The 26,384-nt window shown below is 39.7% G+C and overlaps 1 protein-coding gene across 1 annotated transcript in view; it reads left to right on the top strand.

Annotated features, from left to right (window-relative positions):
- Nucleotides 1-26,384, top strand: part of LOC143028391 (uncharacterized) — a 284,461-nt gene that overhangs the window by 76,025 nt on the left and 182,052 nt on the right. The window contains exon 2 of the mRNA XM_076190387.1: nt 17,986-18,026. The gene's annotated coding sequence lies outside the window, so the exon portion shown is untranslated. The remainder of the gene's footprint in view (nt 1-17,985; nt 18,027-26,384) is intronic.

Here is a 26,384-nt window from a genome sequence, read left to right as displayed (position 1 = left end):
GGCAGGATTCGAACCAGGTACTGCGAGCACCACCGTGCTGGCAGTCCAGTGCTCTACCAACCGCGCCACCGAGTCGTGTGTGTGTGTGTGTGTGTGTGTGTGTGTGTGTGTGTGTGAGTGTGTGTGTGTTAGTATACATGTGCGCTTGCATGCTTTGTGTATGCTGAAAGCATATGTTGACATTATGCTTCCAAGGCTCTACCCTTCCCGCCTCCTTTACGTTCTTCCCCCTCGTTCCTCTTCTGTTACCCCTCGCATATGTACCTTCCAGCGTCCCCTTTCTCCCCTCAGGGGTTGCTGTACAGAAAGAAAGAAAAAAATCCTCTTTTATGTTGTGTCCTTTACAGAATTCTTTTTATTGTCTGTGTACACAAACACACGCGCGGGCGTGCAACATACACACACACTCACACACACTAACACACACACACACACACACACACACACACACACACACACTGTCTCTCTCTCTCTCTCTCGTGGCGCAGATGGTAGAGTTCCTGACTGCCACTACGGTGGTCTGGGTTCGAATCTCACCCAGGGTGGGGAGTTGGGTGTGTGTGTGTGTGCGTGTAAAGTGACAGCATTTCCCATAGATCGGTCTTATAGCTCTGAACTCTCTTCCGGGAGGGAAATAGCTGTCGATCACGAGTCCAACACGTGATCCAAGAACATGGTGAATCTCACACACACACACACGCACGCACGCACACACACACGTTCCAGCTGTAGCCTTGTTTCGCCAGCTGGTGCTTTTGTACTTGTTTACCAGCTGGCCAGGAAACATGCTGTACTCGTGTAATCCAATATGTACATTTTACGGCTTTGCTGGGTCATGGGCGTGGTCACACGTGTGGACGTACAGTATGAACGTACATGGACGTTCGTGACCGTGTGCGTGTGTGTATGTGTACATGAATTTACGTACACACTTGTTGCAAGGGTTAATGCACGGTTATGTGTGTGTGTGTATAGGTGTTTGTGTGTGTGTATATGTGTATGTGTGTGTGCGTGTGTTTGTGTGTGTTTATATGAGTGTACGTGTGTATGGGTGTGTATGTGTACATGAATTTACGTATATACTTGCAAGGACTAACGCACATTTGTGTGTGTGTATAGGTGTTTATGTGCGTATGTGTGTGTGTGTGTGTGTGTGTGTGTGTGTACGCACACATGTCTTTATCTTTACAGCAGCTATAAAGATCTCCTGTGTAGATTATAAAACAAAAGAAGGTCAAAAGATTCTTTTCGTATCTTTAAAAATGCATCTAATTATCAGACCAATTTTTTCGAGTTTCATTTCAGCATCGAAATTTTCCAATAAATATTTTTATCATCAAAAATCAATTGTTATATATACTGGAAAAAAAATAATGATATTTTGAAGAAGAAGAAAAAAAATGCGTAAATCTGTACAATTGGATAATGAGTTGACCGTTGTAGAAATTTTTACTTTACAGAAAACGATTAGGAAAGGTCAACAGATACAAACGCTTCTCTCCTAGGAGCCACAATTCCTAGGGTCATTATTTGTGAAAGATTAAGGAGAGGATAACACAGAGTTTTCTTCGGCAGGTGAGGATTTTTCATAAGCAAGACCTCAAAACCGGATGTCTGTTTTTTTTTTTTTTTTTTTTTTTTTTTAAGAATTATCCTCGACACAGCTTTACGGTGGTATTGTCAAAAAATTCTTTCCTTATATACACCTTATATAAATCGTTGGAAAGGAAAGATTTATATAAGGAAAGAATTTTTTAAGAATACCACCCTAAGATTCTTACGGTGGTATTCTTAAAAAAAATCTTTCCTTATATAAATCTTATATAAATCCTTGGAAGAGAAAGATTTATATAAGGAAAGAATTTTTCTTAAGATTACCACAGTAAGAATCTTACGGTGATATTCTTAAAAAAAATCCTTTCCTTATATAAATATTTCCTTTCCAAGGATTTATATAAGGAAAGAATTTTTTTAAGACTACCACCCTAAGATTCTTACGGTGGTATTCTTAGAACAAAAATTCTTTCCTAATATAGATCATTCCCTTTCAAGGATTTATATAAGAATTTTTTTTAAGAATACCGACGTAAGATTCTTATTGTGGTATTCCAAAAAAATCTTTCCTTACATAAATCTTTCCCTTTCAAGGATTTATATAACATTAATATAAGGAAAAAAATAAGAATACCACAGTAAGATTTGTACGGTGGTATTCTTAAAAAATTCTTTCTTTATATAAATCTTTCCCTTCCTAGAATTTATATAAAATTTATATAAGGATTTTTTTTTTTTTTAAGAATACCATCGTAAGAATCTGACGGTGGTATTCTTAAAAAAATCTTTCCCTTCCAAAGGATTTATATAAGATTTATATAAGGAAAGATTTTTTTTTTTAATAATACCAACGTTACTACGCAAGATCCTTTGTTTGCACTCCTGCATTTACTTTCATACTCGTTGTTCACTATTCATGGTGCTATACTCGGGGGGTCCCTGGAAGAGCAGGAAGAGGTTTGGCATGTGACAACCAGCGCTTCTATCCTTGACGATAAAATCTCTACGTGTGTGTATGTGATTCACCATGGTCTTGGATCACGTGTCCGACTCGTGATCGACAGCTATTTCCCTCCCGGAAGAGAGCTCAGAGCTCATGTATGACCGATCTATGGGTAATGTTGTGATCTTACACGCACACACACACACCCAACTCCCCGCCCGAGAGTGTCGGAGTAACGACTCGCAGCGCAGCGATACTGAAATAATTTCACCCCTGGGCGGGATTCGAACCCAGACTGCTGCAGTAGCAGTTACGAACGTTACCACTACGCAGTCGAGTCCTATGCACTTGTAAGGGCTAATGCACATTTGAGTATACATGTGTGTGTGTGTTTGCGTGTGTATGTGTGTGTGTGTGTGTGTGTGTGTGTGTGTGTGTGTGTGTGTGTGTTTTTGTTATCTCTATGGTATAACTTAGTTCTGGGATCACGTAGCGTGCTATGCGGTCGTGTTAGTTCATAAGACGTGACATGTAACTCGTTTAGATAACCCTAACACTTTGGACATATGATTCTTATCTAGAAATTCCTCTAGACGTTTATCTAGATTGAATTAAATCACCTGGCGACGAACTGAATAAAGCAAAAATCGACACAAATGGCCGGGATGTGGAGATTATTCTAAAACAAATTTATTCTAACGAATACTTCTGGCTTAAGTAAAATCTCCAAACGACAAATGTGAAGAAAATGTGATTTATTTTTCCACACTAGGTCTGGAAAGTGTCTAAACCTTTAGCATGTGTTCTAAAATGTTTTTGAATTCCTTTACGTTCGGAGAAAAAAAAAGGTCATGACCTGATATGAGGTCAACGCCCGAGTCAGGCGTGACCTGGTTTATGAAATGTCACACGCGTTCTATGAAAATCCGGTAAACGTGTACGTGTGAATGTACATACACGTACACACACACACACACACACACACACACACACACCTCGACGGCACAGTGGCTAGAGTTCCCGGCCGTCACTACGGAAGTCCGAGTTCACATCCCGCCCAGGGCTAAAATAATTTCAGCATCGCTGCACTGCGAGTCGTTACTCCAACTCTCGTGGGCAGGGAGTTGGGTGTGTGTGTGTAAGGTCACAGCATTACCCATAGATTATATGAGCTCTGAACTCTCTTTCGGAAGGATAATAGCTGTCGATCACGAGTCCAACACGTAATCCAAGACCATGTTGAATCATACATACGACGTATGATAACTGAAGACTAAGAAACAGGCCCCCACGAGCGTAGATCCTTTCCTGTAGACTGCAATTAACTAGATACAATCAACCACAAACTCACACGCACATGCAAACACATGCACACGTGTATGCATCCCCATGACTGTGTAATCTTTTCTCTTTCATATACACTCCAATGGAGACTTAAGCCGTACGTGTCTGGTTTGAAAAGAAAAAATGTCCCATGTAATCGGATCTTTGCGCGGCTATTCCAACGTGGTGGATGCTCCACAACCACAATGCTCCCTCCAAACAAACCTACTAAGCCGGATTAGGCCACTGTTTGTGTGTGTGTGTGTGTGTGTGTGTGTGTGTGTGTGTGTGTGTTTGTGTGGTTCACCAAGGGATTGTGTGGTTCACCATGGTGCTGGATCACGTGCTGGACTCGTGATCGACAGCTATTACCCTGCCGGAAGAAAGCTCAGAGCTCGTATATGATCGATTTATGGGTAATGCTGTGACCTTACACGCACTATTTACACACACACCCAACTCCCCCCGACGAGAATTGGAATAACGAGTCACAATGCAGCGATACTGAAATTATTTCAGCCCTAGGCGGGATTCGTACCCGGACCGCCGTGTGTGTGTGTGTGTGTGTGTGTGTGTGTGTGTGTGTGTGTGTGTGTGTGCGTGCGTGCGAGAAGCCATGGAAGTTAATTAAATATCTTGGATGCTGCTAGAATTGAATAAAGAACGACTTGGAGTCACATGAAATATGTTGAGAAATGCGAAAACTCACAAATGTGTCCACATCCCGAGCTGACTGGAAGTAATGCCATAACGTATGTCTTTTTTCATATTCTTAGATTCACTGAAATAGAATATGAACATAATATGAGCATAGAAACACAGGTTAATTAGATATAATTCAGTGTGGACGTACAACAGTAACGCACATGTTAATTCCAATTATATATTCACTATAATCACAGAGGCTGTATGCAGTTCTTTATATATGTTCTTCGCCTGGATGAAGAACAGTAATGAGAGAGAGTTCGTGAACAAAGAGGTCTATTAAAGCCTCGCCATTCACCTTTGTATCAAAAGTAATTGATGTATGCATCATCTGACAGTCTCATCGGTGCCCGTTTTCTGTTGGTTTCTTGCAACATAAACTGGTGTTTATGTCGCAAGATGGGGATGTCAAATAGTAGTGGACATAGAACTCCCTAGTGTAGGCGCTATGGTCTCTTGCAATCTCATTCTTGTGTTCTTGTGTTCTTATATTCCCTTACACGGTTTTCATCGTACACGATTTTTAAACGTTTGTACACGATTTTTATACGTTTTTTTTCTGTATGTGGTTTTTACGTACTTATACGTTTGTTATTATTATAATTATTTTGTCAGCTTTGTGTGCGGCATGTCCAGACTAGAACTACCGCCTCCCCCCCTAAATGTGCCTCCCCAGGGTGGCATATGTCCCCCCCTGACCCTCCCCCCCATGTGAGGGCCGTGTCTAGTTGCATTGTTGCAAAATGCGGTCGTATGTGTTGCATTAACTAACAAAATTCTTCTGAATTGAATAAGATTATTTAATGGCAGCCAGCACAAAATCCTTTGGGTCCTTTTAATTTTAATTCTTTGGATTTTTTCTTTCTTTATTTTTTTCTTTCTTTCTTTTACTTGCTCGTGGTTCTTTGTAAGTGAATGAAATTATCTGGAGTCAACTCTCAAAGGCAACAAATTTGTATTCTTTGGCAAAAAAAAAAAAAACCGTTTCTGTGAGCGTATGTGTTTATGTATGAAACATTAAATTCATTTTAAACCAATTTACGTTCACAATCTATCTTTTTATCCTTTTAGCTATATCCAGGCAAAGAACTATAGCTTTACTTTTAGCATTTGTCCTTTCTATTTTTGCATGTTCATCACGGTGCGCAAAAATGCACTTAGAACGCGTCCATTGTCTCACACAGAATCCAGAATTCAATTTGCAAAATTTGTCTTTACACGGGGTCACCATGGGCTTTTCTGATTAAAACAAAACAAAATATAAACATATACCTAATGTGTGTGTGTGTGTGTGTCTGTGTCTGTGTGTGTGCGTCTATATACGTGTGTGTCTGTGTATGTGTGTGTGCGTGTGTGTGTGTGTGTGTGTGTCTGTGCGTGTGCGTCTGTCTGTCTATGTACGTGTGTGTCTGTGTATGTGTGCGCGTGTGTGTGATTCACCATGATCTTGGACCACGTGTTGGACTCGTGATCGACAGTTATTACCCTCCCGGAAGAGAGTTCAGAGCTCATATATGTATATGTACGTGTATATATGTATGTTTGTGTGTGCGTGCACGTGTGTGTGTGTGCGCTGTGATCACTTACAAGACAATACACATTTGAATATTCATTTCCTTGACATAAATTAACAGAAAACATAATATTCCCGCCACCCTTAATGAGACAATATGTCCTTAATTCACCCGATGAACGCTGTTGTCGGAATGATAAAACTACTCTGCACGTAATAGTCAATTTACGAATTGTTTCACGAGCGCATTCGAAACATTTAATGTGATATTGATAAATGGGTCGATAATACCCAAATTAAGTTGTGTGAGTGAGAACGAGTGAGTGTGTTTTTAGAGAGTGTATGTGTGTGTGTGTGTGTGTGTGTGTGTGCGTGTGTTTGTGTGTGTGTGCGCGTGTGTGTGTTCGTGTGTGTGTGTATGTGTGTGTCTGTGCGTGTGTTTGTGTGTGTGTGTGTTTTCTCTATATCTTTATATATATATATATATATATATATATATGTATATATATTATTTTCATCTTTTCATATAACAAGAATGAAATGCCTCTTTTATCTCTCTCTCTCTCTCTCTCTCTCTCTCTCTCTCTCTCTCTTTTCTTCTTGTTTTGTTCTTATATTTTATATTTTCCACATTTTTACTTCCTACATATTCTCTTTTAGGATCCTTTTTTTTTGTGTAATATTATTTCATGTTCTTTTATTACTGTCCTTGCGTTTCTTTTTATATTAATCTTGCCTTATTCTTTAATGGTGTGTTCTTGTTTTCTTTAACTTATTCTATATATATATATATTTTTTACTTTTTCCAAATCTATTTTATATATTTGTTTATCTATTCGTTTGATTAATTTATTTACTTATTTAATCATTCACATTTTTATTTTTATTTTATCTACTTAACTATATACTCATTCATTTCTTCATTCATATATTTTATTTAATCTAATCTAATCTTATTTCGTTTATTTATTCATTTATTAATTTATTTCCTTTTATCTATTTATTTATTCATTATTTATTTATTTATTTATTGTAAAAGAGTCCTTCCAGCGTGTTGATATATTTTACTAATTTATTTCCTTTTATCTATTTATTTATTCATTATTTATTTATTTATTTATTGTAAAAGAGTCCTTCCAGCGTGTTGATATATTTTACTAAATTTGAATATTTTAGTCATTATTGGGGAGGCCTCTGTGCCTAGTTGGTAAACATTACCTCGTTTAACTTCATCTCTTTGGTTTGCTAAATTTTCATCTGGCCGATAACCAGCGCTTCCAACCTTAAGAAGCGGAATCCGAGAGGTGGGCAAAGGGGGCGGCTGACCAAAGGAATTGTAGATTTTATTATTATTATTATTATTGTTGTTGTTGTTATTATTATTATTATTATTATTATTATTATCATTATCATTATTATCACTATTATTATTATCATTATTATTATCATTGTTATTATTATTATCATCACTATTATTATTATTATTATTATTATTATTATTATTCTCATTATTATCATTAGTAGTAGTAGTAGTAGTAGTAGTAGTAGTAGTACTATTATTATCAATATTATTATTATCATTGTTATTATTGATATTATTATTATTATAATTATTATTATTATTATTGTTATTATCATTATATTTGTCATCATTATTATTATTATTATCATTAATATTATTATTATGGTTATCATTATTATTATTATTATTATTATCATTATTGTTATTATTATTATTACTATTATTATCATTATTACTATTAATATTATTATTATTATTATTATTAGTTCATTTTATTTTATTTCATTTTATTTTTTATCTATATCATTTATTTATTTATATTTTTTTGTGAATATCGGTCTCCAGTTATGAAATAATAGTACGTAACTCTGTACCATAGGAACGTCATTACATTCCTTTAAAAATCAGCAACATAGAAAATATGCAATCATCACTGTATGGGGGGAAGTAGACTGAGTCTACGAATTTAAAGAGATTAACTGACCCATTTTCTCTCTCTCTCACTCTGTCTCTCTCTCTCTCTCTCTCTCTCTCTTTCTCTTTCTCCAGTTTGAAGTTATGTTAAATGTCAAGAATTCTTCTGCATGAGTGCTTTCATCAGCTTGACTAATTTTGGTCTTCATTAATTGCCTCGTCATTAGTCCCACTTTGCCCAATTAGACAATTGTTCATGACGTCAGTCTGCTTCTTCTTGTTCGCTTCGTCGCATTTTTACTTCCACTGTCATCAGAGCCTCTCTTCTCGCGTTTAAGCGTCTCCTGCCGTAATCCAACTCTTTTTTTTCCTTCTCTTCTTTGTCTTTATCTTTCTCTTTAATTGCATCCAAACTCTCCTTCACGTCTTTTCTTATTTTGAGTATTTTGTAATTTTTTGTCTATGTAAATGTCTTCTTTATATTTTGCAAATTATTTATGTTCTTAAATACATATAATGTTTTCCTTTAATATATTCCATTTCCTTTGTGCTCCCATACATTTGATTAAGTCCATCCGATATATATATAATATGTGTGTGTGTGTGATTCACCTTGGTCTTTGAATCACGTGTTGGACTCGTGATCGACATATGTTTCCCTCCCGGACGAGGGCTCAGAGCTCGTATGATCGATCTATGAATAATGCTGTGACCTTACACGCACACATACACACCCCAACTCCCCTCCCATGAGAGCTGGAGTAACGACTTGAAGCGCAGCGATACTGAAATTATTTCAGCCCTGAGCAGGTTTCGAACCCGGACCGCCGTAGTGACTGTCGGGGACTCTACCAACCGCGCCACAGAGTCGTGTGTGTGTGTGTATGTGTGTGTGTGTGTGTGTGTGTGTGTGTGTGTGTACATATTACTGAAAGAGAAATTACGCCGTGTCAGTCCCCAGTCGTCTCGCAAACTGGCTCTAGATCGAAAACCTTTGTTCCATCTATCACTTGATTGTTCATCTGTGTCATCCAGTAAAGCTCGTCAGAGGCCAAATCAACCAAAGGACCCTTCTCTCTGTTCCTATTTGTTCACACCATTTAGAGATATTGCGGCTGTGTGGCGGAAAAGGGGGTCAGGGACTCCGTCACCGTGTTCCCTCATGAGTAAGAGAATTAGGGACCTCTCCTCATTTTTCGAATTTATTTTATTCTTTATTTTTATTTTTTATTTTATTTATTTATTTAGAAAATTTAATTAAAACAAGTAATTAGCATTGGGCACCCCTCCCTCCCCTTATAAAGAGAGTTTATTCTTTCATTTTGAAAATAATGGGGAAAACTAATTTGATTTTATGGAATATATGTGTGTCGTTTCAAGATGCTCTGTGTGTCAGTGGATGTAATAATTCTGGGGTTCTACTCGCCCTTGAATTCATAACACGTAGGGAAAAGGTGATCTACTTAAGGACTTCGGTACGCGTATATCGATATAATTAAGCTAGACTGATTTTTTTTTTTTTTTTTTTTTTTTTAAACAGCGTAGCCATGATCTTTACCAATCTTTATGGAAAGTCATTAAAAAATGAAAAATAAAAAATAATTTTTTTTCTTATATCTTAGTAACTAAAAAAACTAATCTTTTGATTTTTCTTTTTAGAAAATCAAAAGCTTTGATAAAGATGATCTTGTTAAAAAGATTTATGTCTAAAACTTCCACAAAATCGGATTTTTCTTTGTGAGCTCCTAAATTTCGTAAAAAAGTTCGGGTAATTGTGTTGCTAAAAGTTATATTTTTACCTTTAGGGACATAATAAAACAAGATGGTTTAGAAAAAAGGATAAGTATTGTATAAACAAAAATAATTTATATAAAGAAGAAACTTTTGAGTTATAAGCATAAATGTGACAAAAAAAAATGTCACCGAGATACTGGGCAGCAAGTAGAAAACAAAAATATTCGTCCTCTGTGTGACAAAACTACAAGCAATATAGATGAAAAATGCATAGATACTGATAAATTCTATATAACAAATGAGGTGCAGTGTTTTGTTTTTTGTTTTTTTTATATCATACCAATTTTCTATTGACTTTTACTGGGACCTTAGCACCTGGGGCATTACATAAACAGTGATTTATGTTGAGGTTTTGTCCTATCAGTGATGAGCCACTACCCAACATTCAACACAATCCCTAGTTCATAATGATTCACAATAAAAAGAAAAAAAGTGTCATCAGCAACACTTGAGCAGTACACAGTGAATTGCTACCTCGCGTTTCTTGCCTTCATATCTGAGTATTTGTTAACCGGCGTGCAATACACCCTTTTAAAACCTTATATAATGAAGAAAAGCATCAAATATAAATGTCAAATAGAAAGCTAGTCCTACACCATGTCCATTTGAATAAAGACATCGCCTGCTCGAGGTACTTTTTAAAAAAAGAAAATTAATTAGAATTAGTAAATGATGGAGTACGACATTCGCTTTACCAGTATGTTGTGCATACTTCAAATTGTTGCTCCACATGATTTTACAAAATTGTCAACACTTTTATTTTCTGTCGTATCAACGTCCTTAAGGAATTATAGATCTCCTTACTTTTTCGCTTTTTTTGTATCTTTCCATGTAGATTGATCACCGTGGAATATTGTGTTAAATATGTTCCACCCTCCGCCAAGAGATTTCATTCACCATAAGAAACCGACGTAGACTGTATATGCAGGTACATAGAATTCTTTGGGTTAATTGGCCTCATTGCCTATACATACGAAGATTATAGGGCCATTACCCAAATACGTTATAAAAACTTAAGTAAAATTCCAAGTAAAAATTTTTTGTTTATTAATTAATAAATATTAAGCGAAACACGGCAGACATGATCCGTAGATTTTTCGGCGTGCTTCAAATTCCTCTATTTTGAATATGTTTTTTTTTTTCCTTTTTTTTTCTTCTTTATTTATTATTACTATTTTTTATTTCACCAAATAACTCATTTTGGTTTCTTCTATATAATCATATAAGGCCGACTTTTGATATTTCTTGTTTTCATTTTGCCGGTTTTCATTTTTTTACGTGGTCTTTTGTATGATATCCAATTATACGCGGCAGTTTCTATTCCTTCCTCCGGCCCTCGTCCTTTGGAATCCACCTGAGTCTTTTTTATTTGATTTTATTTCATTATTATTGGTATTATTATTATTATTATTATTATTGTTATTATTGTTATTATTATGACTATTATTATTATTATTATTATTATTATTATTTTTATTTATTATTTTTTTTTTTTTGCAAGAGCAGAAGCAATCTCAAGCAGGAACAACCTTAAGCTATACACTTAACGAAAGTTAAATTACGACTAAAATTAATCTATTTTGTCTTTGTACCATGAGAGAACGACGAGATGGGGCAGGTAGATCCAAAAGCTAGCACTCGCACTTAAAACCACCGAGATGTTTCAATTGTCGTTGATAACTCCAACTATTCTTAACTGAACTGATCATTCAGTATCTTATCATTCAATCACATTTGTTATTTAGCCAGCAATAACAAGTGTTTCTATCCTTCGGGACACTATCACACTAAAAAGGAGTCCTAGAAATGATGGAGGAGTGTAGTAATATATATATATATATATATATATATATATATATATATATATATATATATATATATATAATCTGTACGGCCTGGTTGGCTCAAAGCTATCGCCTTTGTTGCATAGTAAGCAGTCGCTAAAGCAAAGGTTCGAGTCCTTGCGGTGGAGCTTATTTCCATTTATCACAATAACACACACACACACACACACACACTCGTTTATATATATATATATATATATATATATATATATATATATATATATATATATATATATATATATATATATATATATATATGATAGTTCATGGACTTGTCACATAACCCTCTCGCTGTCCTGGTTGACATCAAGAGACTCTACATTATCTCACACCCGAACGTTCCTGAAACATTTATGAAACGTTTGTGAGAAACGAACTCTTCCGTGTCAGGTACAAGGGACAACTTCTTCATGAAGTTCGGCCATTCTTCCCTGGATATGACACATCATAAGTGACACTTGATATACTATATTGTGTCCTTCGGGGTGTCCAGCCTTTGGAATCCCGTCTTCGCCGACTCCAGGAGATAGAGCGTCAGAGATGAAGAAGATGAAGTGTTTGAAAATGGTGTTCCTAAAGCCCAGTACCCACTCTTTCTCCATCCCTCCTCCTCCTCCTCCTCTTCCTCGTCCTCTTCTTCCTCCTTCTCCTCATTTTTCTCCTTCTCCTATTCTTCTTCCTTTCCTCCTCTTTCTCCTTCTCCTCTTCTTCCTCCTTTCCTCCTCCTCTTCCTCGTTCTCTTCTTACTCCTCTCTCTCCACTTCCTCCTCATCCTTCTCTTCCTCCTCCTTCTCTTCCTCCTCCTTCTCTTTCAAGTTCTCCTCGTCCTCCATCCCTACCTTCTCTACTTCCTCCTCCTCCTCTTTCTCCTATTCTTCCTTCTCCCTCCTACATCTCCTCCTCTTCCTCCGCCTCCTCTTCCTCCTCCTTCATCTCCTTCTTCAAGTTACCCTGATCCTCCATCCCCACCTTTTCCGCTTCTTCCTCCTTCTCTTCCTTCTTTTCCTCCTTCTCCCTCCTTTCTTCCTCCTACATCTCCTCCTCTTCCTCTTCCTCCTCCTCCTTCTTCAAATTTTCCTCCTCCTCCGTCCCTACCTCCACTTCCTCCACCTCTTCCTCCTTTTCTTCCTTCTCTCTCCTTTCTTCCTCCTACTTCTCCTCCTCCTCTTCCTCCTCCTCCTCCTTCTTCAAGTTTTCCTCATCCTTTATCCCTACCTCCACTTCCTCCACCTCTTCCTCCTTTCTTCCTTCTCTCGCCTTTCTTCCTCCTACTTCTCCTCCTCCTCCTCCTCCTCCCCCTCCTCATCTTCTTCTTGGATTTCTTCCATCTGGAACCTCTCCTCAAATTACTGTTTCCTTCCTTCCTTCCTTCCTGTGTCTTTCTACCGACCCATCCCCCGAAGCCAAATATTCAAATCTTGTTTCTGTTGTTGTTGTTATTACTCTTGTTGTTGTTGTTGTTGTTGTTGTTGTTGTTGTTGTTTTTTGTGTTTCATGTTCACAATTCATGGTCTTGACACTAATTTTCTTCCTCTGTCTGTGTTTTTATTCATTTTTCTACCTCAATTCTTCGCTTTTTTTTTTTTTTTTTTTTTGAGAGAGAGGGGAGGCATCTTTATTTATTAATTTATTGAATATTATATTTATTCATTTATCTATTTATTCATTTACTTATCTATTTTTATCGTCCTTCCTTCTTGTGGGCTTCTTTTCATTTTTACTTCCCTCCTTCCCTCCTTCCCTCCTTCCCTCCTTCCATCCCTCCTTCCTGCCTTCCTCACCTCCTTCCTTTCTTCCTTTCTTCTTTCATTGCTTCCTTTCTTTCTTCTTCCTGACTTTCCCTCTTTCCCTCCTTCCTTCCTTTCTTCTGTCATCTACATCTCGAGATTCAAGACCCTTCCTCTTCCTCCTCCTCCTCTTCCTCCTCCCCCTCTTCCTCCTCCTCCTCTTCCTCCTTTTTCTCCTCCTTTTTCGTCTCCTCATTCTCCCTGACCTCACACTTCTCCTTTCCTTTTCCTCCTCCTCATTCCTCCCTTCACCCTTCTTGCTCCTCCTTGTTCTATTCCTTCCTCCTCCTTTTCATCCTCCTACTCCTCTTCTTCATCCTCCTCCTCCTCTTCATCCTCTTCCTTCTCTATCTCCTCTTCTTCCTCCTCTTTCTCTCTTTCCTTCTCTTCCTTCTCTATCAGCTCCTCTTCTTCCTCCTCCTTCTCCCCTTCCTTCTCTTCCTCCTCCTCTTCTTCCTCCTCCTTCTCCCCTTCCTTCTCTTGCTCCTCTCCTCCTTCATCTTCCTCTCTATCACATTCCTCCTATTTCCCGTTATTCTTTAATTTCACCAATTCCAATGTTCCCTTCATTAACCCTCAACGCATCTTTCCCCCCCTCTCCCTCACTCTTCCTCCCTCCTCCCCTCTTCCTCCCTCCCTCTTCCTTCCTCTTCCTCCCTCCTTCCCTCTCCCTTCTTCCTCCTCCTCCCTCCCTCTTCCTTCCCCCTCCTCCTTCGTCCCTCTTCCTTTCCACTCCTCCCTCTTCCCTCTTCCTTCCCCCTCCTCCCTCCCTCTTCCTCCCTCTCCCTCCCCCTCCTCCCTCCCTCTTCTTCCCTCTCCCTCCCTCCTCTCCTTCCTTCCCTCCCTCTCCCTCTTCCTTCCTCCCCCTACCCCTTCCTCCCTTCCATCCCTTCCTCCCCCTTCTTCCCTCCCTCCCTTAATCGAAAACGAGTTAACCTCTTCCGACGACGTCTCTAGGTTATTCCTCCGTGGTTATGTTTACCTCTGTTCCCCCAGGGGTTCCGCCCCCCATCCTTTTCAAAATTTCGGGGAAATTCCTCCTCATAATCAATTAGCTCTCTTCCCCTCCAAGCTTGGCCTCGAAAGACTCTCTCTCTCTCTTTCTCTCTCTCTCTTTCCCTCTCTCTCTGCCTCTCTCTCTCTCTCTCTCTCTCTCTCTTTCCCTCTCTCTCTCTCTCTTTCTCTCTCTCTCTTTCTCTCTTTCTCTCTCTCTCTCTTCCCCCCTCTCTCTCTCTTTCCCTCTCTCTCTCTCTCTCTCTCTCTCTCTCTCTCTCTCTCTTTCTCTGTGTGTGTGTGTGTGTGTGTGCCTAGCCTATATTTATACATACATACATACTTCTATCCCTTGCAATCTCACTCTCTCTATTATGTTTCCCTCTTTTCTCTCGACTTTCCTGTGAAGTTCATCATTTTCTCTTTGGCCGTTTAATTACTTGCATTATTTTTCCATTCCCTTTTTGCGTCGTCTGTTTCGCATCTCGGACTTCTTTTTTATTTCGTCCCTTTTCATTCTGTTCCTCCTCTCTTTCATCTTTGTCTTTCGTTTTTCCTCTCCTTCTACTTTTATACTTCCTTCTTCTTTTATCAATTCTTCATTATCTCACTCGGTTATCTCTCTTAATTGTTTCTATTTTTGGTTATGATACGTTTTTGTCATCTTATCTCATTCTGTCTTGTTCATCTACTCTACTTTACCTTATCTTTTCTTATTTCCTTTTAGTATATTTGTTTTATCTATTTATTTCTCATATTCTATTTCATTTATTTCTTCATCATTTATCTGTTCATTTTATATTATCTGTTCATCTATCTATCTGTTGTTCTTTTTTTAAGTAAAAGATGACTTCATTAGTGATTGCTATGCCATTATCTTTTTACGTGTATGCAACATTGCACATTGCAAAGCCACTTTATGTATTGAATGCATGTATACAAATATGTGTGTATTTGTATATATTCATGTACATGTATATATATATATATATATATATATATGTTTATATATACTGTATATATGTATGTATGTATATATAAACATGTATATACATGAAAGAAATTCGCTAATAGCAGCGACATCAATCCGATAATTTTATGACAGTTGCATGCAGGATTCGAACCCGCTACTCTCAGCAACCTGTATCTTACAGGTGGCTGAGAGCAGTGGGTTCGAATCCTGCATGCAACTGCCATAAAAATTATCGAAATGTATATACATATATACATATGTACAAGTACAAATACATATACATAAACATATGATACATATATATATGCATATACATATACAATACATATACGTATACATATACATGTACAAGTATATATACATATGTACAAGTACAAATACATATACATAAACATATGATACATATATATATGCATATACATATACAATACATATACGTATACATATACATGTACAAGTATATATACATATACATGTACATATACGACCCTATGGAAAACGTAACAGGCTCTCCTCTGCAAGATCGACGACTCTGATCGCCTCTCGAGGTTTCGTGGGAGATCCTGCGCATGCGCCAGACTCCAAGAGAGCCCTCTGGATCCTTAGGAAAAATTGGAAAATGTTGAAGAGCGCTTTAGGAAAAGAGTGTTTTTGGAGTGATAGCAAATTAGGAAAAGAGTGGTACCTGGTGAGAGCGAATTAGGAAAAGAGTGGAGAAATTAAAGAGCGCATTAGAAAAAGAGTGGTACAGGGAGAGAGCGCATTACGAAAAGAGTGGAATACGTTGAGGAGCGCTTTAGGAAAAGAGGGGTACCTAGTGAGAGCGCATTAGGAAAAGAGTGATAAAAATTGAAGAGAGCTTTAGGAAAAGAGTAAAAGAGTGGTACGAGGTGAGAGCGCCTTAGGAAAAGAGTGGTACCTGGTGAAAGCTGTTTAGGAAATGAGAGGAAAAATTGAAGAGCGCTTTAGGAAGAGAGTAGAAAATTTGAAAAGCGCATTAGGGAAAAAGTGGTACTTGGTGAAAGCATTTTAGGAAAAGAGTGGTACGGGGTGAGAGCACTTCAGGAAAAGAGTGTCATAATTAAAGAGCGCTTTAGGAAAAGAGTGGTACTTGGTGAAAGCGTTTTAGGAAAAAAGTAGCACAGGGAGAGAGGACATTAGAAAAAGAGTGTCAAAATTAAAGAGCGCTTTAGGAAAAGAGTGGTACGAGGTGAGAGCGAATTAGGAAAAGAGTAGTACGGGGTGAGAGCACTTTAGGAAAAGAATGTCATAATTAAAGAGCGCTTTAGGAAAAGAGTGGTACTTGGTGAAAGCATTTTAGGAAAAAATTAGTACAGGGAGAGAGGACATTAGGAAAAGAGTTGATAAAATTAAAGAGCTAATTAGGAAAAGAGTGGTACGAGGTGAGAGCGAATTAGGAAAAGAGCAGTACGGTGTGAGAGCGCTCTAGAAAAATCGTCAAAATTAAAGAGTGCTTTAGGAAAAGAGTGCCACGAGGTGAGAGCGAATTAGAAAAAGAATGGAAAGATTAAAGAGCGAATTAGGAAAAGAGTGGAAAGATTAAAGAGCGAATTAGGAAAAGAGTGGAAAGATTAAAGAGCGAATTAGGAAGAGAGTGACGAACGATAGAGACGCGGTGGGGTCATAATGCTGTGTCATCGGTCGGGTTCTTATTGGCTGACACGAGATAAGGAGCTTAAAGGTGATTGGATGATGAGAGGGCCAAATGGAAGCCCCCCATTGGCCCGCCACGAACAGAAACGTTTCGTGGAAGGTCACGGAAACGTTTTGTTCAGAGGTGACGTTTTTGAACGTTTCTGTTCTGAAGGCAAGTTCATTGGTGAATGGAATTGTCTGGTATCGTTCAGAGTGGTATTATGTAAACAAGGTTATTATATCTCTTCCTGTTCTTCCTACTCTTCTTCCTCTTCCTCTTTTTCTCCTCTTTTTCCTCCTCCTCTTCTTCCTACTCTTCCCCTCCTCATCCTCATCCTCATCCTCATCCTCCTCTTTAGCCTCTTCATTTTTTCCTTTTACTCCTCCTCCTCTTCTAACTCCTCTTCTTCCCATTCTCTTCCTCCTCCTCCTTCTCCTCGTCCTCCTCCCCTTCTTCCTTCTATTTTCTTCCTCTTCTTCCCTCACCCGTCTCCTTTTCTTTCTCTTCCTACTCCCCTTCCAAGTTTTATTTTTCCTCTTCTTCTTCCTCCTCCTCCTCCTCCTCCTCCTCATCGATCTCCACCTGGGAACAAAGTCGTCTGTTACAACCAAAACAAATACTTCAAAGACCTGAATCCTCATACCTCTGAACACCTCCTCACACTCCCTCTCACCCTCCCTCCTCTACCTCCCCTTCCTTCCTCCTCCCCTTCCTCCGACACCCCATCCTCTCCCTCTTCCATTCCCCTTCCACTCCACACACCCTCTCCCTCTCCCTCTCCCTCTCCTCCTTCTTCCTCTCACGTCTCTCACGCTCCTCCCTCGTCCCCCCACCCCCCACGCCCATCCACCCCCGTGAGTAGATCCTTGTCCCTTATGTTTTGACGCTTCACCGGTGTAGGCATCCAGTCAGGAAGTCACCCCTGATTCTAATGACAACTCTCCTTCTCTCTCTTCCCTACAGGTGGGTCCCCCTGAGTGTAACAGAGCGACTTCTTCTGAAGGGTATGTATTATTGTGTGTACGTGTGTGTACGTGTGTGTGTGTATGTTTGTGTGTGTGTGTGTGTGTGTGTTTGTGTGCACGCACGCGTGTGTGTGGCTAGGTATGTGGGAGGGTGGTTGGTTGTACATATTGTAATTATGTATGAAAGTATGTATGTATGTTTATGTATGCTTATCTATGTATGTATGTATGCTTATGTATGTATATATGTTTATGTGTCAACTGTACATATCAATTATGATCAATACGTACAGTAATAACTGTGCAATATGTACAATATGTACAAACTGACCACCTGCAGACTAGTGGCGTAATCTGAAGCGCGCAGGTCTCGAATCCTCCTAGACAAGGGTTCGAGTCCCGCGCTTCCTTCCGATCCCGACAGTTGGTGTGTACAGTAGGGCCAAGATTAAGGATTCGGCCGCAGCCACTCAGCGCCTCCTGTCGTAGCCTCCTTATCTTCCTCCTTCAGATCCAACGATGTCATACATAATCTGACCTTGTACGACCTCTCGTGACCTCGTATGACCTTATTTGACCTTTTTTTAAACTCGTGTAATCTCCTGACCTTTTTTCGACCTTGTACGATCCCATGTGACCTCATTTGACCCTTTTTGACCCAATAGGACTTCGTATAATCTTGTATGACCTCATATTGTCTCGGATGACCTCGTATGACTTTTGTATGACCTTATTTGACTTTGAATGACCTCGCGTCAAGTCCAGAAAGATAAGGCACCCCATTTTTTATCCTCCCTCTTCTCTTTAGCTTTCTCTTTCTCATCTTTTCTCTCTCTCTCTCTCTCACTATTTTTATCACATTTTCAGAGTTTTCTACCTCTTTTTCTTTTTCTTTTATTCATTTTTATATTTTTCTTTCTTTTGCTTCTTTCTTTACACGTCTTGTGGTCCTTTTCCATCCTTCTCTTCAGTGTCTTTTTCTCTCTTTTTTATTGTCCCTGTCCTTTTTATCTCTCTCTCTCTCTCTTTCTCTCTCTCTCTCTCTCTCTCTCTCTTCTCTTCTCTTTATCTTCTCTCCCTTCAATCCTTTCCTTTCCTTTCCTTTCCTTAAGCCTTCCTTCCCTTTGTCACTTCATCTTTGAAACTCTGCTTCCTCATCTCTCTCCTTTCATTCTCTTCTTCCCTCCATATCTCTTTCTTCCGTCCTCCGTCCCTTCCTCCCTCCCTCCCTCCCTCCCTCCCTCCCTTCTTCATTCCCTGTCTTCCCTTCTTCTATCCTTTCTTCTCTCTCATTCTCCCTCTCGTCCTCCCTCCCTCCCTCCCCCCTTCCTTCCCTCCCTCGCTTCTTCATTTTCTGCCCCCCATTCCTCTCTCCCTCCCTCTTTCTCATCCTCTCTTCCGTCATCTCTTCATCACTCCCTCCCTCCTTTCTTTCCCTCCCTTCCTCCTTCCCTTCCTCCCTCCCTCCCTCCATCCCTCCTTCACCCCCTTCCTCCCTCCCTCCCTCCTTCCCTCCCTCCCTCCTTCATATCACTCATCCTTCAATCTCACCCTCTCACTTTGTGAGGGAAGGTGATCCTCAGCCAGGACCTGACCACCTTCCCATCCTCCCCGCCCACCCGTCCTCTTTTGGCGCCTTTGCCAAGTTCCTCAGCGTCTCCTCGTTCGACGATTCGTGACGTCACTCGACGCATTATGACGTCACTCTTGACGCCTTGTGACGTCACTCGACGCATTATGACGTCACTATCGACGCCTTATGACGTCACTCTCGACGCCTTGTGACGTCACTCGACGCCTTATGACGTCACTCTTGACGCCTTGTGACGTCACTCTCGACGCCTTGTGACGTCACTCTCGACGCCTTATGACGTCACTCTCGACGCCTTGTGACGTCACTCTCGACGCCTTATGACGTCACTCTTGACGCCTTGTGACGTCATTCTCGACTCCTTGTGACGTCACTCGACGCCTTGTGATGTCACTCTCGACGCCTTGTGACGTCACTCTGGCTGCGTCCTCAAGGTCACGTGACTTCCCGAGCAGACGGCCGCATCGTTCACTCACGATGACCTCTTTTGACCTCTCTTATGACCCAAACTTTTCTCCTTCCCATTCTCTCTATTACAGTTTCTTCTCTTTAGTTCTCTTGCCTCTTTTCTTCTCTTCTTTTTTCTTCTCTTCTTCTTTTCTCCTCTTCTCTTTTTCTCTTCCCTTCTCTTCGCTTCTTTTTTTTCTCTTCTCTTTTCTTCTCTTCTCTACCTTTCTCTTCTCTTCTCTTTTTCTCTTCTTCTCTTCCCTTCTTTTTTCTCTTTTTCTCTTCTCTTCTCTACCTTTCTCTTCTCTTCTCTTTTTCTCTTCTTCTCTTCCCTTCTTTTTTCTCTTTTTCTCTTCTCTTCTCTACTCTTTTCTTCTTACCTAATCTCTTTCCTCCCATTCCATCCCTCTCTCCCTTCCTCCATCCTCTACCTTTCCTCCCTTTCCCCTCCCCTTCCCTCCCCTACCTTACCCTTCCCTCCCTCCCTCCCTCTCTTCCTCCCATCCCTCCTTCCCTCCCTCCCTCCCCTCCTCTCTCCCTTCCTCCCTTACCTCTTCTCTCCCCTCCCTTCCTCCCTCCCCTCCCTCTCCTCTCCTCCCCCTCCCCTTCCTCCATCCCTCCCTCCCTCCCTCCCTCCCTTTCCTTCCCTCCCTCCCTCCTTCCTCCCCTGCCTTCTTTGGACTTCCCCTCTTTCTCTCTCTCTCCCCTCTCTTTTGGGATCAACTTCCCGCTTCCCTCTTCCTCTTCCTCTTCTTCCCTAACGACTCCCTTTCCCTTTACACACATCCTTTTCTCCCCTCTTATTCCCTTCTTCTTCTTCTTCCCTTTTTCTTCTTCTTCTTCTTCTTCTTTTTCTTCCCCTCTTCTTCTTCTTCTTCTTATCCACCTTCGTCCTAAACCCTCCTCAAATTTCTCCATCCCATCCACTTTCCCCTCTCTATGTGCCCATTCCACCCTTACCCTTCCCTTACCTTTCCTTTCCTTCCCTTCCCTTATCTTACCTTTCCTTCCCTTTCTTTCCCTTTCTTTCCCTTCCCTTACCTTACTTTTCCTTCCCTTTCTTTCCCTTTCATTCCCTTCCCTTACATTACCTTACTTTCCTCACCTTACCTTCCCTTCCCTTTTCTTCCCTTTCCTTTCCTTTCCTTTTCATCAATCTCCCCATCTCATATCCTCCACTCCCCCTCCCTCCTCCTTTCCTTCCTCCCTTTACAAGCAACACGTAGCCCCCATTTCCCCCACCCCCTTCCCCTCTCCCACCCTTCCCCCTCCCCCTCCCCCTTCCCCCCCCTCTTCCATCTGGAACAAAGTTAGTCTTACCTTCATATCTCCGTGAACGTCGGAAGACCCAAGCCAGATGCACTGCATTTATTCACAGCCAAACAAAGCCAACTCCCCCCCATACTCCTACTCTCCCCCATCACCTACTCCCCCCTTTCCGCTTACCCCCCATACACCCACCTTCGCTTTTTTTTTTTTTTTTTTTTTTTTTTTTTTTTTTTTTTTTTTTTTTTTTTTTTTTTTTTTTTTTTTTTTTTTTTTTTTTTTTTTTTTTTTTTTTTTTTTTATTTTCTATTTCGTGATGTATCATTACCATTTCATATTTTTTCTATTTCATTTCATTCCATCATATTTTTATTTAATTTAATTTAATTCTATTTTATTCTGTTTTATTTTTAATTTAATGTATCATTTTTTAATTTAATTTATTGTTCTAGATTTGATTTTATTAAGCTCTGATATATCAACTTCCACGGAGAAATGCATATCCGCCATACTCATGGTCTCTGTATTTTTCAACCCCCTTTGGAAGCAAAGGCCCTATGGGGGCAATTACATTGACCGCCCGTACCTCCCGTTCACCTTTACATACGCCCACACTGTAGCTGAGGCCGCCCACATTGTAGTTCAGGCCGCCCACACTGTGGCTGAGTCCATAAATACATGAACTGTATAATGAACGGAGAATACAGAGGTTGCGTCACAGAGTTACCCTACCCCTCCCCCTCCGTCCCCCTCCCTCCTGTCCCCCCACCTCCCCCTCCTCCCCCCGCCTCTCCCTCTCCCCATCCCCTCCCCCTCCATCCCTCCTCCCCCCCCACTCCCCTTCTCTCGTCCCTCTCCCCCCCCCCTCCCCTCCACCTCCCCCTTCCCACACCTCGTCCCACCTCCCTCTCCCTCTCCCCGTCCCACCTCCTCCCCTTCCCCTTCTCTCCCCCGTCTCCTTCCCTCCTGCCCCTCCCCTCCCTTTCCCATACCCTTTCTCCCCCCTCTCCCTCCTCTTTCCCCCTTCCTACTCCTCCTTTCCCATCCCCTTTCCCCCTTCTCCCTCCTCTTCCACCCTCCTGCTCTTCCTCTTCCTCCTTCCCATCCCCTCTTCCCTTTCTCCTCCCTCTCCCTCTCACCCTCCCTCCTCCCTCCCTCCTCCCTTGGCTTCTGCCCTACTTTCGTATGTAACTATGCTGTTACTGAGCTAGTGGCACCGGTTTCGGTTTCGCACTTTTATTTGCAAGACACTGGTATACAACACACGCGAGTGGGCCGCCCGAGCCTTAGAAGGATACCGACCGTGACCTGACCTCACACCCGCCTTAAGTACCCGCGGGGCGTACCGAAAAGTAGCGCCCCTCTGGCTGAGTTCAGGGTTGCCGTGCGTAGCCCGAAATTGTGCTTTCCTACGGATACAAATACATGTAGTACAGCTGTAATATTTCCTTAACCTACACATATGTACTATGGGGCCGAAGGCCAGCTGTCTGTCCCCTCACTTTTACACTTATCGTCTCGCCCCTTATAACTGCAACGGCTATATTACAAGACGAAATACTGCGTAGAAGCACATGTGGGGAACTCCGTTCGCCACACGTATATCTAGGAAATGACGTCATAATTGAGGGGACAGAAATAGAACGATGTTCAATGATTGATGGAGTTCGTCATGAACAAGTGAACAGTGATATGACTGCCAGATTTTTTATTTATCTTATCTATTCATTTATTTATTTATTTATTCATTTATTCATTTATTTTACGATTGGCGCTTCCTAGTGTGTGTTAATGTTTCGGCGATCAAATTGAATCCGTGCGTTTATACACAAAGAAGCATGGGAAGAGATGACGCGCGCACACACACACACACACACACACACACACACACACACACACACACACACACACACACACACACACACACACACACACACACACACACACACACACACAAACACACACACACACACACACACACACACACACACACACACATTTTATATATATATATATACATACATACATATATACATATACATATATGTGTCTGTGTGTGTGCGTGTATGTATATACACACACACACACACACACGACTCGGTGGCGCGGTTGGTAGAGTCCCAGACTGTCAGTATGGCGGTACCGGCGGTACCTGGTTCGAATCCTGCCCAGGGCTGAAATCATTTCAGTATCGCTGCGCTTCGAGTCGTTACTCCAACTCTCATGGGCGGGGAGTTGGGTGTGTGTGTGCGTGTAAGGTCATAGCATTACCCATAGATCGGTCATACGAGCTCTGAGCTCTCTTCCGGGAGGGAAATAGGTGTCGATCACGAGTCCAACACGTGATCCAAAGACCAAGGTAAATCACACACATTAATAAGTAATTAAATAGGTGGGTAAATAAATGGTTAGATGAATAAATTAATGAATAAATAGATGAATAAGTAACGAAATATATGTAATAAGTAAATAGACATAAAAACAAATAAATAAATAGATAAATACAAGAATAGATAAATCAATCAATTATCAAATAAATAAATAGATAAATAAAAATGAATAAATAAATAAGAAATATAATTACATGAATATACAAATAAATAATTACATAAATATGTAAACATAATAAGTTAACAATTGAGTGAATAGAATAGATATATGATACAAATAGATATATAGATAAAAAATAGATAAGTGATTAAAATAATTGATAAGATAGAATATATATAAATATATAAATAGACGAGACTGAATGAGGATGTAAGTTTTGAGAACACGAATAGAATATTCACAAGAATTGTTTGTCGACTTATCAACCAAAGCTAGAGATCTAGAAAGGATTAAAACAAGCTTTGACAAATATATTCTAGAATTGAATAACATGAATAGAAACAACAAATCCATTAGACTGATCATTTTCTTTTTTGTTCTTTATTTTATTGATTTTATTTTATTTTATTGTGTCACTGTTATTTGAGTTTTTTTCGATTTTTCATCCTGCAGTGTGATACTGAGCGTCCCTAAGGATATATTTCCCTAAATATCTCGTCTTTTTTTATTTAAATGTAATTCTTTTCTTTTGACATAAAGTTTTGAATAAAACATTGTATCACACGATTCCTTACGTGTGTTTCTGTTTTACTTAATTTATTTTATTGTATTACAATATATTGTATTACCATAAATACTAAGGTTTTCATCTAATGTCACATCAAGTTTAATTGTATAAAATAATCATATTTTCCAGGCTTTTGATCAGAATAGATAATTTGCCTTGTTATCCACACAGAAATATCTAACAGATATAAATTTACTTTTATACTAAAAAAAATTCTGCCCCCATTTTCATTTCAACTAATCCTATTTTCTGTTCTTATTCTACAAAAAAAATATTGTGTGTGCGGGCGTGTCTGTGTGTTTGTGTGTGTGTGTGTACGTGTGTGTGTGTGTGTGTGTGTGTGTGTGTGTGTGTGTGTGTGTGTGTGTGTGTGTGTGTGTGTGTGTGTGTGTGTGTGTGTGTGTGTCTCTGTTCGCGTGTGTGTGTGTGTATGCGCGTGTCTGTGTGCGTGTGTGTGTGTGTGTGTGTGTGTGTGCACGCATGTGTGTGATGTGTGTGTGTGTGTGTGTGTGCCCGCGCATGTGTGTTCCAAACAGTGTATTTCAGCCTCTGAGAAAGCAAATAAGATTCTGGGATTGATTGCGCGATCTTTTGATTTCAAAAGTCCATCACTCATTAACAAGCTATATAAATCGTTAGTTCGTCCACATTTGGAATATGCTGTTTCCGTATGGTCACCGAATCTCATTAAAGACATTGACAGACTGGAAAAAGTACAACGGCGAGCCACAAAACTGATTCCAAATATCAAAAATAAATCATACGAAAATCGACTTAAGCACATGAATCTGTTTTCCCTAAAAAAGCGTAGACTCAGAGGTGACTTGATACAGGTCTTTAAGATTTTAAAGGGAATTGACAACATCAAAAGTGACCAAATTTTCACATTGAATGAGAATCAGACAAGAAACAATGGTCTCAAACTGTCCGGAAATAGATTCAATTTGGAAGTAGGTAGAAACAACTTTGCCAACCGTGTAGTTAATGAATGGAATAAACTTCCTGCACAGGTAGTGCAATGTAGTTCAGTTCGAAGCTTTAAGAATCATTTAGATAAATACCTAAGTAAGATGCTGTAATTATTATAATTTATGTTATATTATTTGTTTTTGTTTTGTTATAATTTGTCTGTCTGATTTTCATTTATTATTAGTTATATGTCAATTTATTATCATTTACTATTTACCTGTTTGTTTGTTATTCAACTATACCAATGCATTTATTTATGTATTTTAATTGTTATTTACATTGTTATAGTTTTAATTTATTATTATGATTTTTTTTTTTTTTTTTTTTTTTTTTTTTTTTTTTTTTTGCATCCGACCTAGATATGGATCAAAAGGTCTCCTGTCGGCATGCTTTGCCTTTGTAATCCTTTGTAATCCTTTGTGTGTGTGCGCATGTGTGTGTGTGTGTGCGCCTGGGTGTGTGCGTGTGTGTGTGATTTACCATGGTCTTGGATCACGTGTTGGACTCGTGATCGGCAGCTATTTCCCATCCGGAAAATAGTCCAGAGCTCATATATGACCGATCTATGAGTAATGCTGTGACCTTACACGCACACACACACCCAACTCCCCGCCCACGGGAGTTGGAATAACAACTCGCAGCACAGCGATACTGAAATCATTTCAGCCCTGGGCTGTATTCGATCCCGGACCACCGTAGTGGCAGCCGAGAACTCTAACCACTGCGCCACGAGGTGTGTGTGTGTGTGTGTGTGTGTGTGTGTGTGTGTGTGTGTGTGTGTGTGTGTGTGTAATCTTGAGTGCCCGTGTTCATTTGTATATGTAAACAGTTTCTGAATAAAATTAATCTTCATAACTAGTAACAAAAGATTACCAACGTATCATGCGCAAAATGTGTAAGTAAATAAGTAGACGAATAAATGAACAAACAAACAAATCAATCTATAAATGAATAAGTACATAAATCAATAAGAATAAATAGATAATCAAATCAATAATAAATATAT

Source organism: Oratosquilla oratoria, chromosome 9 (assembly GCF_046742065.1).
Source record: "Oratosquilla oratoria isolate Oo_2021 chromosome 9, ASM4674206v1, whole genome shotgun sequence".
In the NCBI taxonomy this organism is placed as follows: domain Eukaryota; kingdom Metazoa; phylum Arthropoda; class Malacostraca; order Stomatopoda; family Squillidae; genus Oratosquilla; species Oratosquilla oratoria.
Note: the sequence above shows the minus strand (reverse complement) of the source record. Positions and strands in the feature narration are given on the sequence as shown.